This window comes from Palaemon carinicauda, chromosome 37 (assembly GCF_036898095.1).
Source record: "Palaemon carinicauda isolate YSFRI2023 chromosome 37, ASM3689809v2, whole genome shotgun sequence".
Taxonomy (NCBI): Eukaryota; Metazoa; Arthropoda; class Malacostraca; order Decapoda; family Palaemonidae; genus Palaemon; species Palaemon carinicauda.
Window position 1 is genome coordinate 42,918,462 of NC_090761.1, and position 17,248 is coordinate 42,935,709.

General features: G+C 41.3%; 1 protein-coding gene across 5 annotated transcripts in view; it reads right to left on the reverse strand.

Moving 5' to 3' along the window:
- LOC137629602 (latrophilin-like protein 1) overlaps positions 1-17,248 on the reverse strand; it is a 511,095-nt gene that overhangs the window by 131,107 nt on the left and 362,740 nt on the right. The window lies entirely within an intron of this gene.

Genomic DNA, 17,248 nt, shown 5'->3' on the forward strand with positions numbered 1-17,248 from the left:
GCCACGAACGGATGTACTGCATAGGTTACACATACACAGGGAAAGATATGGGACACACACACACACACACAAATATATATATATATATATATATATATATATATATATATATGTATATATATATATATATATATATATATATATATATGTATATATATATATATATATATATATATATATATATATATATATATCACAGGCCTCAGTCGTCCTTATTCATGTCTGGAGTTTTGCCTGTTTTCATCACCACGCTGGCCAGTGCGGATTGGTGATAGTGGGAGATTTCCGTCTGATCGCTCTCAGCAAACCAATCTAGTATGAGTGTCACTGACTAGTACAGCTTTGCTGACCACGGCAATACACAAACCCTTTCACCACATCATGGTATTCCTACTCAGAGAGGAATATATATATATATATATATATATATATATATATATATATATATATAATATATATATATATATATATATTTGCTAAGCTACAACCCTGGTTGGAAAAGCAGGATGCTATAAGCCCAGGGGCCCCATCAGGGAAAATAGCCCAGTGAGGAAAGGAAACAAGGTAAAATGAAATATTTTAAGAACAGTAACAACATTAAAATAAATATTACCTATATAAACTATAAAAACTTTAACAAAACAAGAGGAAGAGAAATTAGATAGAATATTGTGCCTGAGTGTACCCTAAAGCAAGAGAACTCTAACCCAAAACAGTGGAAGACCATGATACAGAGGCTATGGCACTACCCAAGACTAGAGAACAATGGTTTGATTTTGGAGTGTCCTTCTCCTAGAAGAACTGCTTACCATAGCTAAAGATTCTCTTCTACCCTTACCAAGAGGAAAGTATATATATATATATATATATATATATATATATATATATATATATATATATATATATATATATCATCATCATCATCATCATCTCCCCTATGGCTATTGACGCAAAGGGTGTCAGTTTGATTTCGCAAGTCATTTCTATAGAGCTTTTAAATCAATACTTCATCATTCATCATCTACTTCACGCTTCATAGTCCTCAGACAGCTAGGTCTAGGTCTTCCAACTCTTTTAGCGCCTTGTTTAGTCCAGTTAAACGTTTGGTAAACTGATCTCTCTTGGGGAGTACGAAGAGCATGCCCAAACTATCTCCATCTACCCCTCACCATGATCTCATCCACATATGGCACTCGAGTAATCTCACATAGTTTCATTTCTAATCCTGTCCTGCCATTTAACTCCCAATATTCTGAGTGCTTTGTTCTCAAATTTACTAAATCTTTTGGAGATTGCTTCGTTGTCATGCCACGACTCATATACATACAGTAACACAGCTCTCACTAAACTGATTATATAGTCTGATTTCTATATGTAATTTCAGGTGATTTGATTTCCAAATATTACTTAACCAAGCCATTGTCTGTTTTTAATCTTTCTCTAAACTCCAATTATAATGACCCTCTATTGGAGATCATAGTTTCTAAATACTTATATGATTTTACCTCATTAATCCTATCTCCTTCCAATAATATTTCATCTTCCATCGCACATTCCGTTCTCATCATCTCTGTATTTTCTCTATTTATCTTGACCCCAAACTCCTGTAATATTTCACGCAATCTGGTAAGCAAGCATTGCAAATCCTGTGGTGTTCTGCTAATAGAGACAGCACCATCAACATACTCTAGGTCAGCTAATTTCCTATTACCAATCCAGTCAAATCTTATGGCTTCTACTCTCGATGTCGGCGGATGATCTTACTGGAATTAGTATGAACCGGCAGGGGTCACTTGCCTTAGTTAGATAGGCACTGGCTATTCTATGATTAATCTAGCCAATGGATCCTCTATGGATTAAGTCAGTCTATGGAAAGAGAAAATGATAGAATGGTCCCCAGTCCCGGACGTAGCGGGGTAGTAAGAATCTCCAGGTTTATAAAAACTAAAGAAAAATTTAAAATTTGTAACTGGAATGTTAGAGTCAAGAATCAGATTAGGAAGTTACAGCAAGTGGAGTATGAATTTATGAAATATGCTTTGGATATCTTGACCCTATATATATACAGAATACCGCATACAGTATATATATATATATATATATATATATATATATATATATATATATATATATATATATATATATATATATATATATATATCATTACTAGCCAAGCTACAACCTAGTTGGAAAAGCAAGATGCTATAAGCCCAAAGGCTCTAACAGGGAAAAATAGCCCAGTGAGGAAAGGAAATAAGGAAATAAATAAATAAATAAATAAATATATATATACATATATATATATATATATATATATATATATATATATATATATATATATATATATACAGTGGAACCTCTACATACGAATTTAATCCGTTCCAGAACCAACTTCGGATGTAGAAAATGTTCGGATGTCGAAACGAATTTTCCCATAAGAATACATTGAAATAGGATTAATCCGTGGTTGAGCCCAAAAACCTATGATAACTTCTTAATAAACTACTACACATAACTTTCCCATGAGAATAATGAACACTAAATTAGATAATAGACATGTAAATAAGAAGAATAGACATGTAAATAAGAAGAATTAGCAAAAAATGATAAATAAGAAACGGGTTTTTAGCGTCACTTTACCTTAGAAACTCCAGCGCAGGTGTTGTTCGTCTTCGCTACGCAGAGAGGAGAGAGGAGACGGACGGACGGCGAGGAGGTAGAGAGGTTAACTACGATAAACGTAACATTACCGTAACTTATTCTAACTTACACTAAGTGAACTTTAACATAACTTAGCTTATTTTTTTTTTATTTTTTTTATTTTATATTTTTTTTTTACATTTTCTTTTTTTCTTTTTGATGATTACGTAATTTTAATCACTATCACTTACATTTAAAATTGACTGAATTTCTTTTGCTTCACTCTTTTCCGTTTTCTGTGTTTCACTTTCTTCCGCTTCACTCTTTGCCGTTTTCTTCGGTTCACTTACATCCTCTTCATCGGGAGTTCGCTTCGCAGTTTTTTAAAGAAAGCATCGATAGATAATTGCTTGGTACGGCTTTTCAGAATGTTTCGAAAGTGAGTTAGGCAAACATCATCCAATTGAGAAACTACACGACAAACCAGCAATTTCTTTGGATGGTATTTGTCGATGAAGTCGACCACGTCTTGATATTTTCCTAACACCTCTTTTATTTGCGCTGAACCTAACACATGTTCTACCTCCTCGCTCTCTTCCTCGTCATCACTCATGTGCTCCGACATAGCATGGAGTTCCTTGAGCTCATCCGTCGTCAGTTCGTCGTGATGTTCGGCGACGAGTTCTGTAACGTCATCTGCGTTGACCTCCAGACCCATGGACTTGCCAAGGGAGACGATTTCCTCTACGGCTTCCGCTGCACCGACCACGGGATCAGGTTCGGGGTCAAAACCCTCGAAATCTCGGGGAGAAACTGCATCAGGCCACAGCTTCTTCCAGGCAGAATTGAGGGTCCGTCGAGTTAATCTCACCCAAGCCTGATCTATGATCTTCAAGCAGTGCACGATGTTGAAGTGGCCCCTCCAAAATTCACGCAAAGTTAAGTTGGCGCTTTGCGTGACATTAAAGCACTGCTTAAATAAGTGCTTGGTGTACAGCTTCTTAAAATTAGAGATGACTTGCTGGTCCATGGGCTGAAGGATAGAGGTGGTATTCGGTGGAAGATACAGCACCTTTATGAACTTGAATTCATTGAAGATATCATCTTCAAGTCCGGGGGGGTGAGCGGGTGCATTGTCAAGGCATAGCAGGCACTTTAAAGGCAATTTCTGTTCATGAAGATACTTCTTCACAGAAGGGCCGAAAACTTGGTTTACCCATTGCACAAAGAATTGCCTAGTGACCCAGGCCTTCGAGTTGGATCGCCAGAAAACATGAAGCTGATCCTTATCGACGTTGTGTGCTTTAAAGGCCCTAGGGTTCTCTGAATGGTAAACCAGTAAGGGCTTGACTTTAAAGTCCCCGCTAGCGTTGGCACATAGGGCAAGAGTCAACCGATCCTTCATTGGCTTATGCCCAGGCAATTTCTTCTCTTCGGCAGTGATGTAGGTTCGACTCGGCATCTTCTTCCAAAACAGCCCGGTTTCATCACAATTAAACACCTGCTGCTCTACGTAGCCTTCTTCCTGCACGATCTTTTCGAAGTTCTTGACAAAGTCAGCTGCAGCCTTTGTGTCCGCACTAGCAGCCTCTCCGTGGCGAACAACTGAATGAATCCCGGACCGTTTCTTAAATTTCTCGAACCAGCCACGAGATGCCTTGAAATCATCTGAGGAAGGCTCGGTTGAACTCTCCCCAGCATCACCCCCAGAGCTCTCCTCCTTCAAGTCCGTAAAGATGGCGTGCGCCTTCTCGCAGATAACGGTCTCGGTGATGGTGTCGCCAACGATCTCTCTATCCTTAATCCACACTAGTAGAAGTCGTTCCATCTCTTCTATGATAGGGGTACGGCGTTTGGAAATTATAGTGATCCCCTTAGAAGGTTTCACTGCTTTAATAGCTTCCTTCTGTTTAAGGATTGTCGAGATCGTCGACATATTACGGCCATACTGTTTAGCAAGTTCACTCACGCGGATGCCACGCTCATGTTTTTCAATAATTTCCTGCTTAATTTCTATAGAAAGCATTTCCTTCTTCCTTTTCTCACCACTACCACTACCACTGGCAAAACTAAGCCTTTTAGGAACCATACTTTACGTAAATTACCGTTAAAGGATGCACGTAAAAAATCACGATTAAAACACAGTTAATATCAGAACGCACAGAGCACAACCGCAAGAAGCCGACGAGAACAGAGGACTGACCCAAGCCGCGCTAATTGAGCGTCCCTCCAAGGTCGATGTGCTGCCTTCTATCGGCGGAAATAAAAAACACTTCAGGCGCTATGAGCACCGACTACGCGTACGAGTATTGTTTACTTCGGGTGTCGAAAAAAACATTCGGGTGTAGAGTCGGAACGTGTTCGAATTGTACTTCGCGTGTCGAAAAATTCGGATACAACCGGTACGACGAAAATTGCTTACTTCGTGTCGAAATAAAATTCGGGTGTAGAGTCAAAAATTTGCTCGAATTTTACTTCGGATGTTGGAAAATTCGGATGTAGATACGTTCGGATGTAGAGGTTCCACTGTATATATGTGAATTATGAAAGAATATGAGAGGTGGATGATGTATAAATATTTGGGAGCAAATATAACGTAATGCAGAATGGAAGAAGAGTCAATTTAGAAACCATATGGAAATACAGGGTTATATCTATGGAAACCATAATTGAAATGTTGAACCGATTCTCCTTTCACGAAGTCGATAGTTGATACAGGAGGCGAATTAAAGAAATAAAAGTTGTCAGTGTCGAGATTATTTATTCGTGTAGAACGTGAGGAACTACAGTAGAATTAAAAGGGTACGATATATTGGTAGAAGAGATTCTTAGCTATGGTAAGCAGCACTTCTAGAAGGGAACTCCAAAATCCAACCATTATTCTCTAGTCTTGGGAAGTGTCATAGCCTCTGTACCATGGCCTTCCACTGTCTTGGGTTGGAGATCCCTTGCTTCAGGGTGCACTCAGGTATCTATTTTATCTGTTTCCTTATTTCATTTCTTCACAGGGCAATTTTCCCTGTTGGAGCCAATGGGCTTATAGAATTCTGCTCTTCAAACTAGCAGGTAATAATAATAATAATAATAATAATAATAATAATAATAATAATAATAATAATAATAATAATAACTGTTAGTGGAAAGGAGAATAAAATTACTTACAAAATATGGATTATCATAATTATCATCATCATTTTCATTACTATTATTATTATTATTATTATTATTATTATTATTATTATTATTAGCTAATTTACAACCCTAGCTGGAAAAGGGGGATGCTATAAACCCATTGGCTCCAACAGTGAAAATGGCCCAGTACGGAAAGGAAATCGAGAAAACGTCTAGAATAGTGTGCCTGAGTGTACTCTCAGCTGCCTGTAGGTTGACGGGCCTTAATACTAATTAGTTGTAGAGGTTTACTTTTTATTGAAGAATGGCACAGCCTTTATAAAGGATAAATATCCTTTGTGGCAGTAAGAGCGTTGATTCAAATTAAAACATCCAGTAAGAGCAGGATATTTCAACAATCTTATCTTCGGCATGTCATATACATCACCCAGTATAACTGGTCTTTATAAATTCAATCCGGATAAACATTAATATATATAGTTTACCTTGTACATGTGATAAATTAAGTAAAACCACAATTTATAAAAATATTAAATTTATTTCAAGCTTTCGGTGAGACCATGCCCTATCCATGTTCTGAAGAGGAAGAGGGATGGTCCCTAGGAAAACTTAAAATACGTATAATTTTTCATAAAATGTGTGTTTATCTTATCAATCCAGATAAATCTAATGTTAGGAGATAATGCAAACAATCAAGCGCATGCACGCATTCCCAAAATCGTATATGACATGTAAATATTAGTTATATCACTTTCAAATCTCTATTTATTCAACTCATTTTTTTTCTTTAATTCATAAGCATTTCAAAGATTAAGCCCAAGGGATCATAGTTTTCATATCTCTACTTATTCAACTTTCTTTTTCTTTAATTCATAAGCATTTCAAAGATTAAGCCCATTTAATGAGAATAGATGGAAATAGAATTGCAAAGAAGAGATGGGACTGGACGCCTGGTGGAAGGAGATCAAGAGGTAGACCACGTAAACGCTGGAGGGATGGAATTGAAGAGATTTTGACAAAGAACAACGTGCCAACAATTGAACAGCTGAGAAGAGAGGGAATTTTTTAAAAACAGAATTGAGTGGAGAAGACAACTGATTTCACTGACAGGCTGAAAGCCTACCTGGAAGTGGAAGTGAAGTGAAGTGAAGTGAAGTGAAGCCCAAGGGATCATCACTTTTAAATATCTACTTGCTTAACTCTCTTTTTCCTTAATTCGTAAGTTCAATAGTTATAGAGCTCTTCCTAAAACAAGCAAAAATAACAAAACTATTAGTTGTACGCAAGTACGGATATGATTCACTAACTTACACGCCCAAAAGTTCGGATGTCAACGTGGTGAGTTGAGCGTCAAAATTGTTTTTCGTTCAAATGATGGCGCAAGACCAGCAGGACTTGCTATAGCGAGGTGGAAGGATGTGGTCGAAATCATATCAAACCAATGAAGCATACTTTATCTACTTTTTGGGCTTTTGAGCAGATTATTTGTGGTCAGATCGTAATGAAATAATTGGCGTTGGTTCCTGACATTTCTCTCGAAAATAAAAGTCATGGAATTAAAAACGTCAGGGATTGTATAACTTAAAAATAAATAAATAACTGCAGTGAGAAATGTTAGAAAAAAATAGCAGACAAAGAAAACAATAAAACTTATAATGAAATGGGCTTGAAACTTGTAAGACATTGATATAAGATTATTGTTTATCTCTCTCTTCACACACACACACACACACATATATATATATATATATATATATATATATATATATATATATATATATATATATATATATATATATATATATATATATATATATATATATATATATACACATATATATATTTATATATATATATGTATATATATATATATAGAGAGAGAGAGAGAGAGAGAGAGAGAGAGAGAGAGAGATGGAGAGAGAGAGAGAGAGAGAGAGAGAGAGAGAGAGAGAGAGAGAGAGAGAGAGAGAGAGACTCTTCCAACAAAGGTACGTATCACCCTACTGCTAAATGTTCTGATATTTGTTGACGATAGAATTATAACGCATCCTTATAATTAAAGAAAAAAAAATATCCAGAAAAAAAAATCCTGAAAGAACTACTCGAAATTCACAGCAAGGTCAGAATCTGCGGCCCAAAGTTTTCAGTTTGAATCTGAAACGAAAAATTGATCGTCTAGTGAGCACCAAGTCATTGTCTACAACAGAGGTTCCCAACCTGGGGGAAATTTCCCCCTGGGGGGAAATTTGAAGCTTCCAGGGGGGAAATAATTACACTACCTACTAACTAAAACAAGCGGAAAAATGTCCACATAGTATGTGCGGCAATTTGTTGTTAGCCATTCAATTGTGATATGATCATATCATTTCTCACTGACATGATATTCAAGGGGAGAATTGGAATATCATGCCCATTTCTGAGGCAGGCGAGTGGGCATGAGGACTGGGCGGGGCATGAAGGGGGAAATCTGGATGGTTGAACTAGGTGCAGGGGGGAAATGACAGAAAAAAGGTTGGGAACCACTGGTCTACAAGATCTCACTGTCAAATATATTGATTGATAGTGTGGTGCTACAATCCATGCTGAAGACGATGGGTCAAGAGCAGTGGTTCTTAAACTTTTTTTGCCTTACGCCCCCCTTCCGCATTAAACATAGATCCCATGCTACCCCCCCACCCCCACCCCCACCCCCACCCTTGAAATTTTTGCCATACTAGAAAGTACCGTATGTATGTATGTATTGTTTTTATAAATGAAAGAGCGAGAAAGGAAACAAGAAAGTTAACGAGAAAAAGAGAGAAGGGGGAAGGGAGGGAGGGAGGGAGAGAGGAACAAAGAGGGAGAGGAAGCAGGAATGTTAGAGAGAGAAAGAGAGAGAGACAAAGGACAACACAAAAAAAAATCACACAATGGAAGGCAAGCATAGCATATCTGCACTTCTGACAATTAATATACATACCGGTTTACACAGATGTGTACATCCGGTACATAAGAATTTTAAGTTCAAGAATACACGCAATTCATAACGATTCACACAAATGAGCATAAATACGTAAAAGAAACCGACATATAGTCCAATACTCATTTTGATATACACATAAAATTCAATGCATATGCATATCAAAAAATAAATAAATCCACGCACACACAAATGCATATATATTTTCTATACATGTGATAAGTAGTTAAAATGAACTTTCAAACTGCGTACCCACATAAATTCACACATATACTACATGTACCCAATATTCACATTCTTTTAGGTCACACATATTCACTTATACACAAGTTCCGGTACACAAACATACATATACATAGGTCTATATAAGTAAAGACTCACAAAATCAAGTACTTAGAAATTCAAACAAATTTACGAAGTTATTCACATACATGCAAAATAAATGAATATTTAATTGAGCATTCAGACCCCCAAAAAATCTTAATTTAGAAATAACTAAAATTTAATAAAAACATTTATACTGTTGCTATATATGATATACAAAACTAGATGATAATATAGTCTTCATTGTGGACAATAATTTCCTCTTAACATTTTCACATTTATGACGATTCCAAATGCATATATAATTATATATATCGTAGTTATTCATGTGCATTTATATATATATATATATATATATATATATATATATATATATATACATACATATATCTATATACATATATATACATATATATACATATATATACATATATATATATATATATATATATATATATATATATATATATATATATATATATATAGTGTGTGTGTTGTGTAATGCCACGTATTTCAATTTCTAAAATCTGGTCACTCTGGCCTATATGCATAATGCATATGCATAATTTCATTATAACTCCCCTTTTCACACCTCAAATAAATGAACACCCTAGTTATGGGTGTGTAAGGACAGTGAGACAAGCGTCACCAAGATCAACTGATACTTTATTTGAATGCGCACGGAAATACATAACAAGGTGCGGACGGAAACGTAGGATTACATTGGCGCCAAGTCAGATTTAAGTGCCCGCCAAAATATATGTGTTTTCTTACACTTACAAATATATGAATTATGGATTAACAAAAACATGTCATGAAACGATACATATATCAAAATGTAGCTCTGGTAGAGCGGAATATATATACATAGGACACCACAGTGTGGCGAAGAGAGAATTTAAATAAATAAGTAGTTTGTCGATTTTCTGGACGACGAAGGGATCGGTGTCCTTACAAGTACTCCCCCCCCAAGACATCGGGCGGCGTAGAGGGCTGATGATCAATCTTCGTATCTCTTCGGGCGTCGGAGGGTTCCTCTTGTTTTTGAACGGAGGGGCGCGCTGGCGGTCGGTGTAAGGATTTCTTCCTCTTGACGTCGTTTGATGATTTTTCCTTCGTTGGGCGGCTTGTTTTGTGGCGGAACTCTGGGTCTGCCAGGTCCAGCGGAGGCGGTGTCGCTTCCTTCGAGAAACGCTGGTTTCACGCGGTCTATAGAGACCCAGTCCTCTTGGCCATGGACGTCGAGAAGGAAGGCTTTCGTTGTCTTTTTAATAACCCGGTAGGGACCTCGATAAGGTCTAGTCAGTGGTTGTCGATGAGCGTCGACACGGACAAAAACGTACTTGCAGTCATCCAGGCTTTTTGGCTTGAAGTGCTTGGTTCTGTCCTGGTAAGTTTTGAGACACGGCCTGAACTTCCTGGCGATATCCCTTAGGTGATCCAGCTGCGTGTCGTCGGTTGATGAGGGAAAGAATTCGCCAGGAACTGCGAGCGCTTCCCCGTAAACTTTTTCGGAGGGCGAAGGTTCGCCGTCTGCGCGAGGGGCGGTGCGAAGGCCGAGGAGTACCCAAGGAAGTCGTGATTTCCAGTCCCCGTCGGTGCAGCTCGCCATCAGGGCCGCCTTGAGGGCGCGGTGCGTTCGTTCGACCATACCGTTTGCCGCGGGGTTGTACGCCGTGGTGCTGTGGAGCGTCGTCCCCATCAGGTTCGCCAAAGCCAGCCATATTTCTGAGAGGAAAGCGGGGCCTCTGTCAGTCGTGATGTCGTCAGGAACGCCAAACCTGCTCACCCAGCTTGACAGGAGGGCTTCGGCACATGCTTGAGTCGTAGCTTTGGTCATCGGCGATGCCTCCAACCACCTCGTGGAGCGATCGATGATCGTAAGTAGGTAGCGAGCGGATCCAGAAGGGGGCAATGGTCCCACGACGTCGATGTGTATATGTCCGAAACATCTTTTTGGCTGGGGGAAAATAGCCCACCCCCGATTCGGTGTGACGGCTGACCTTGCTTGACTGGCAGTTGATGCATGACCTCGCCCATTCTCGGGCGTCCTTTTTTATCCCAGGCCAGACAAACTTTTCAGACAGAAGGCGAGCGGTGGTGCGTCCTGAGGGGTGCGAAAGTCCATAGATGATATCGAATATTTTCCTTCTGCAGGAGGCTGGTACCCAGGGACGAGGGCGGCCCGTGCTGGTGTCGCAAAGAATAGTTACTCCTGCTGGTCCGAGGGGAACCGCACTTATCTTGAGCGCGGATGGCTCCGTCAGGTGAACCTGTGCTTCTCGGTCAGTGCGTTGTTCGGTTGCGAGATTGGCGTAGTCGATTCCCAGGTGGATCGCGTCAATTTCAATCCTTGAAAGGGCGTCTGCGACTGGGTTTTTCTTTCCTGGGACGTAACGTATGGTGCACCCGAATTCGGCGATTGATGCGAGATGACGTTGTTGTCGGGATGACCATGCGTCCGTTGATTTCGTGAAGGCGTGGACGAGGGGTTGATGATCCGTTGCAATCGTGAAGGGGGTACCCTCCAAGATGTGCCTGAAGTGGCGGACGGCGAGGTAGACGGCGAGGAGTTCCCTATCGAAGGTGCTGTATCTTGTTTCAGCGGGTTTCAATTTCTTGCTGAAGAATGCCAGCGGTCGAGGAGAACCATCGACGAGTTGCTCAAGCACAGCCCCGCAGGCGACGTTGCTGGCGTCGGTCGTTAGTCGCAGGGGCGCGTTGTCGTCGAAATGAGCCAGGGTGGTGGCATTCGCAAGGGCATCCTTCGTCCGAGCGAATGCCTGTTGCTGGGGCAAGCCCCACTCGAGTTTTTTTGCTTTTCCTTTCAGGACGTCGTCGAGGGGTGACAGGGTTTGTGCGATGTTGGGGATGAAGCGCCTGTAGTAATTGACCATTCCCAAGAACTCCTGAAGTTGGCGAATGGTCGTAGGTATTGGGAACTTCCTGATGGCGTCGACTTTGGTTGTCATGGGTTTTACCCCGCGCGAGGATACACGGTGACCAAGGAAATCCACTCCCTCCGCACCGAACGTACATTTGTCGAAGCGTACGACTAGGCCGTTCTCCTGTAGGCGCTTTAGGACGGTGCGGACGTGTCCCCGGTGTTCCTCCTTGGTTTTCGAGAATATCAGGATGTCGTCGACGTAGCAGACGCAGAAAGGTAGGTCACCCAGAATGCTATCCATTAGTCGTTGGAAGGTTGCCCCGGCGTTGCGTAGACCGAAGGTTGAGTATGCGAAGGTGGAGGATCCGAACGGCGTTACAATGGCAGTTTTCGGGATATCTTCCGGGAATACGGGGACCTGGAAGTAAGACTTGAGAAGGTCCATCTTGGTAAAAAACCTAGCGCCGTGCAACGCGTTCGTTAGGTCCTGCATGTTGGGCAGTGGGTAGTGATCGGGCGTTGTGATGAGGTTGAGGCACCTGTAGTCGCCGCAAGGTCTCCAGGACCCGTCCGGCTTTTTAACCATGTGCAGGGGTGATGCCCAGGGGCTCGATGCTTTCTTACAGATACCCATGCGTTCCATGTCCTCGAAGGCGCGTTTGGTATCCTTCAGTTTCTGAGGTGGGAGGCGGCGGAATTTGGCGTGAGTGGGAGGTCCTGTCGTTGTGATGTGGTGGTAGATGCCATGCTTGGACGGGGAACCTGGCGAGTGTCGGAGCTCGGGCTTGAAAACCTCGGGAAACTCTCGTAGGAGGTCGGCGTAGGGGTGCGTTGTTACGGCGGATACGGACATTGTTGCAGGGCCATGTTCTAGGGCGCGAGACTGGCAGGTCCCCGTGTCGATGAGACGTCTGTTAGCGACATCGACGAGGAGTCCATGGTGGGCGAGGAAATACGCACCGAGGAGGGGGCGATTGACGTCGGCGATAGCGAAGGGCCAAGAATACGAACGGCCCATGATAGATATCTTGAGGGTCTTGATTCCATAGCACCGTATGGGAGATCCGTTGGCGGCGATGAGTGAGGGAGCGTTTTTGTCGAGACCGCGGTCTAGGTCGGACTTCGAAGGAGGGAACGTTGACTGCATTGCGCCGGTGTCCACCATGAGTCTACGGTTGGAAATGGTATCGAGGATACAGAAACCAATCTTGTTATGGTTAACTGCGGCCGCGATGGTGGCAGGTGGCTGCTTCTGGCGCCATCTTCTAGGGAAACTGCATGGTGCTCTACATTTCTTGGCGTCACTGCCGAACTGTTGGTGGTAGAAGCACCATGCTGGGTTAGGCCTAGGGTTTGGTCGCGTCGGTTGCGGTGGTTTCTTTCTTGATAGAATGTTGATCTCGTCGTCCTCGAGGGCCATTGCCGAGGAGTCTATGGAAGAGCAGCTGCTGAAGGAGGAGAACGGAGGCGGTGTTGACGATGATGCTCCGAGGCGAGATGCTTTGGAGGCCTCGTGGAGCTTCTGAGCCTTCGACAGGAGTTCGTTCATCGGGAGCATGTCGGCGTCTGTCAGTTGGGCCCGTACGTCCTGTGGTAGGCGTCGAAGAAAGATCTCGCGAGATAAGCTAATCTCACGTCGTCGGCCGTTGCTGTCTGTTTCGGGGAGCATGAGCAGGCCGGTTAGCTCGTCCCACGCCTCGACAGGAGAGGTGTCACCCATGGGCTTGCCGGCGAGGTCCAGTACTTTCTGTGCCCTTGCTGAGACGGAGAGGGAGTAGATACCGATGAGTTTCGTTCTCAGGTCGTCGTATGAAACTTGGTCGGCCTGGGCGTCGAGCCATGGGGAAATCTTGTCGAATACTTCTTCAGGTATGGAGGTGAGAACGATGTCAGCCTTGGCGCAGGAGTCGCTGAGTCTAGCGACGCGGAAGAGTACGTCCGCTCTCAGGAACCAGGAAGCGGTGTTGTGTTGAGAAAAGGGCGGCAGTTTGACTTTGGGCGTGGAGGCGAGGCCGTTGGGTGCGATGGGCGTGTTGCTCCCTACATCGTGGCCAGACGACGAGTCGGCGAAGAGGTGAGAGGTTGATATGTCGGTTAAGCTCATCCTACTGCCTTACGTTCACCGAAGTGTGGGAGAACCAAAGGCAGGTTCTTGCCTAAGGTAACGGAGTATGTAGAAGGTAGCACGGCCGTAATAAGTCCGTTAATGGCAAAGCCAAAACCGCTGATGCTACTTTCAACTCCGGGGTCACCAGTTGTAAGGACAGTGAGACAAGCGTCACCAAGATCAACTGATACTTTATTTGAATGCGCACGGAAATACATAACAAGGTGCGGACGGAAACGTAGGATTACATTGGCGCCAAGTCAGATTTAAGTGCCCGCCAAAATATATGTGTTTTCTTACACTTACAAATATATGAATTATGGATTAACAAAAACATGTCATGAAACGATACATATATCAAAATGTAGCTCTGGTAGAGCGGAATATATATACATAGGACACCACAGTGTGGCGAAGAGAGAATTTAAATAAATAAGTAGTTTGTCGATTTTCTGGACGACGAAGGGATCGGTGTCCTTACAGGTGTATCAAATGAAACCAATATATTATGCAGATGAAATAATGATAGCGTACAATACATTCGCATAAGCTGGTAAGTCATACCATGATATGAACAAATTTTTCTGCTAGTTCACGTGTTACACACACATTTAGATTTTTGATACTGCACATAACTTATCTAACGTTGTAAAAAGGCTACGAAGGAATGAATGAACATACAGTAAACACACACACCCAAAAGAGAAAAAAAATACTTCTAAATCAGAACCACACTAAATACATTAAAAGTAATGTAGTAATTACCAGTACTTGATAATAGTTGAAATATATTATGCAGGACTTGAAGGTCCTCACTACTTCGTTGGGCAGACTAAGCCAGGCTACTGCAACCCTTTGTAACCTTTGTTATCATAAGAGCGGGTGAGATGAGCAATAAGGTGGTACGAGACGCGTTCAGTTCCTGAAGAAACATTTCTCTGACCGCTCTGATCTAAGGGTTAAACACACGTGTCACTTTGATAACTTTTGCCATTTATCAATTGAATTTTTGGCATGTGTTGAGATAATAATTTAAAAAAAATGTATGGAAGCAGTGATAAAGTTTTTGACTATTTTGCAATTAATATTAAACCCCCCCCAAAAAAAAAAATCACCATCTAGCAGCCCTGCTTGCGCCCCCCTTGGAAGCTCCTGGCGCCCCCCTAGGGGAGCGCACCCCCCAGTTTAAGAATCACTGGTCAAGAGAAACCAAAGAATTAGGACCTGTTTGTGACCTGTTAAGCCCGGGATTATCACCATTCCAGCTGCTGCCTAGAAACAGCTTTGTTCTCTAGTCTTAGGTAGTGCCATAGCCTCTTTGCTATGGTCTTCCACTGCCTTAGGGTAGAGTTCTCTTGCTTGAGGGTGGTACACTCGGACACACTATTCTATGTTTCCTTTCCTCACTTGGCTATTTTCCTTCTTTTCCAATTAGGGCTGTAGCTTAGATAATAATAATAATAATAATAATAATAATAATAATAAAAATGCTGATTCTCAAGGAATTCAGGATCAAACTGTGAAGATCACATACGCAACACATACCAATATATCTTCGAGAGGAAGAATTGCCCAGAAGAAACTTGACTAGCAAAAAAGAAGAAAAAAAGGAAAAAAAAACACTACATAATTCGAGAACGTCAACATCGCTATGATAGAGTCAAGGGATTCTCGGTTCATGGTAATGCAGAAACGTGTTTGTGTTGCTATGAAGATCAACAAACGAGCTAATGATGCGTGTTTGTGTTGCTATGAAGATCAACAAACGAGCAAATGATGCGTGTTTGTGTTGCTATGAAGATCAACAAACGAGCAAATGATGCGTGTTTGTGTTGCTATGAAGATCAACAAACGAGCTAATGATGCGTGTTTGTGTTGCTATGAAGATCAACAAACGAGCAAATGATGCGTGTTTGTGTTGCTATGAAGATCAGCAAACGAGCAAATGATGCGTGTTTGTGTTGCTATGAAGATCAACAAACGAGCAAATGATGCGTGTTTGTGTTGCTATGAAGATCAACAAACGAGCAAATGATGCGTGTTTGTGTTGCTATGAAGATCAACAAACGAGCAAATGATGCGTGTTTGTGTTGCTATGAAGATCAACAAACGAGCAAATGATGCGTGTTTGTGTTGCTATGAAGATCAACAAACAAGCAAATGATGCACTGGAGAATCATATTAAACCAAGGGAGGAGGTAATCATTTGATTTACCGAGGAATTGCACACTGATTGAGATTCCCAATTCACTTCAGTACAGTGGTAAAGTGTTTGCCTCGCATTCGCACGGCAGCAAATCGATCCCGGCCCGGGGACCGTGAGTTTAAGCTGTTTACTGAAGAGTCCACTGCTGGGCTTGCCGACTGAAGTTCTGGTGAGTATCTATTCCGATTAAACTTGAAATGAAGTAGCTGTCCTCATCATCTCACAACCCAAGATGTATTGCGCAATGAAAAAGGATTATTATTATTATTATTATTATTATTATTATTATCACTTGCTAAGCTACAACCTTAGTTGGAAAAGCATTAATCTATAAACCCAAGGGCTCCAATAGGGAAAATAGCCAAGTGAGGAACAGAAGCAAGGAAAAATAAAATAATTTACGAACAGTAACATTAAAATACAGATTTCCTAAATATTCTATAAAAACTTATATTTTATGTTAATGCGATCAAGGAAGATCAAAGGATCGGAATCGGTATTTAGCAGCAATGTTGTTTTACTACTAAAAAAAATTCGTTGCAGGACAATTATACCCCAAAGGACAACTAACCCCTTTATTCAACAATGGTTGTTAAAAGTTGTTATGATGTTAACCACTCTCATTATAGTTAATGATGTTCATAACATCCAAAAGTTATCAGCCACTTTTATAAACTCTCCCTAACTTGCTCCAAACTGCGATCATTGTCAAAAACTTCTTCGAATATGTTACATTCCAAGAGAAATTTGGAATTGATCAACAGTGAAAGAGTAAAAGAAAAGCTATATATGAAGGATACCTGCATGTTAAGCATAATGATTTATAGTCCATTTCTTTTAGCAAGGCAGATTTGCACCGACTCGCAACGGTGCCCTTTTAGCTCGGAAAAGTTTCCTGATCGCTGATTGGTTAGAATTATCTTGTCCAACCTATCAGCGATCAGGAAACTTTTCCCAGCTAAAAGGGCACCGCTGCGAGTCAGTGCAAATATG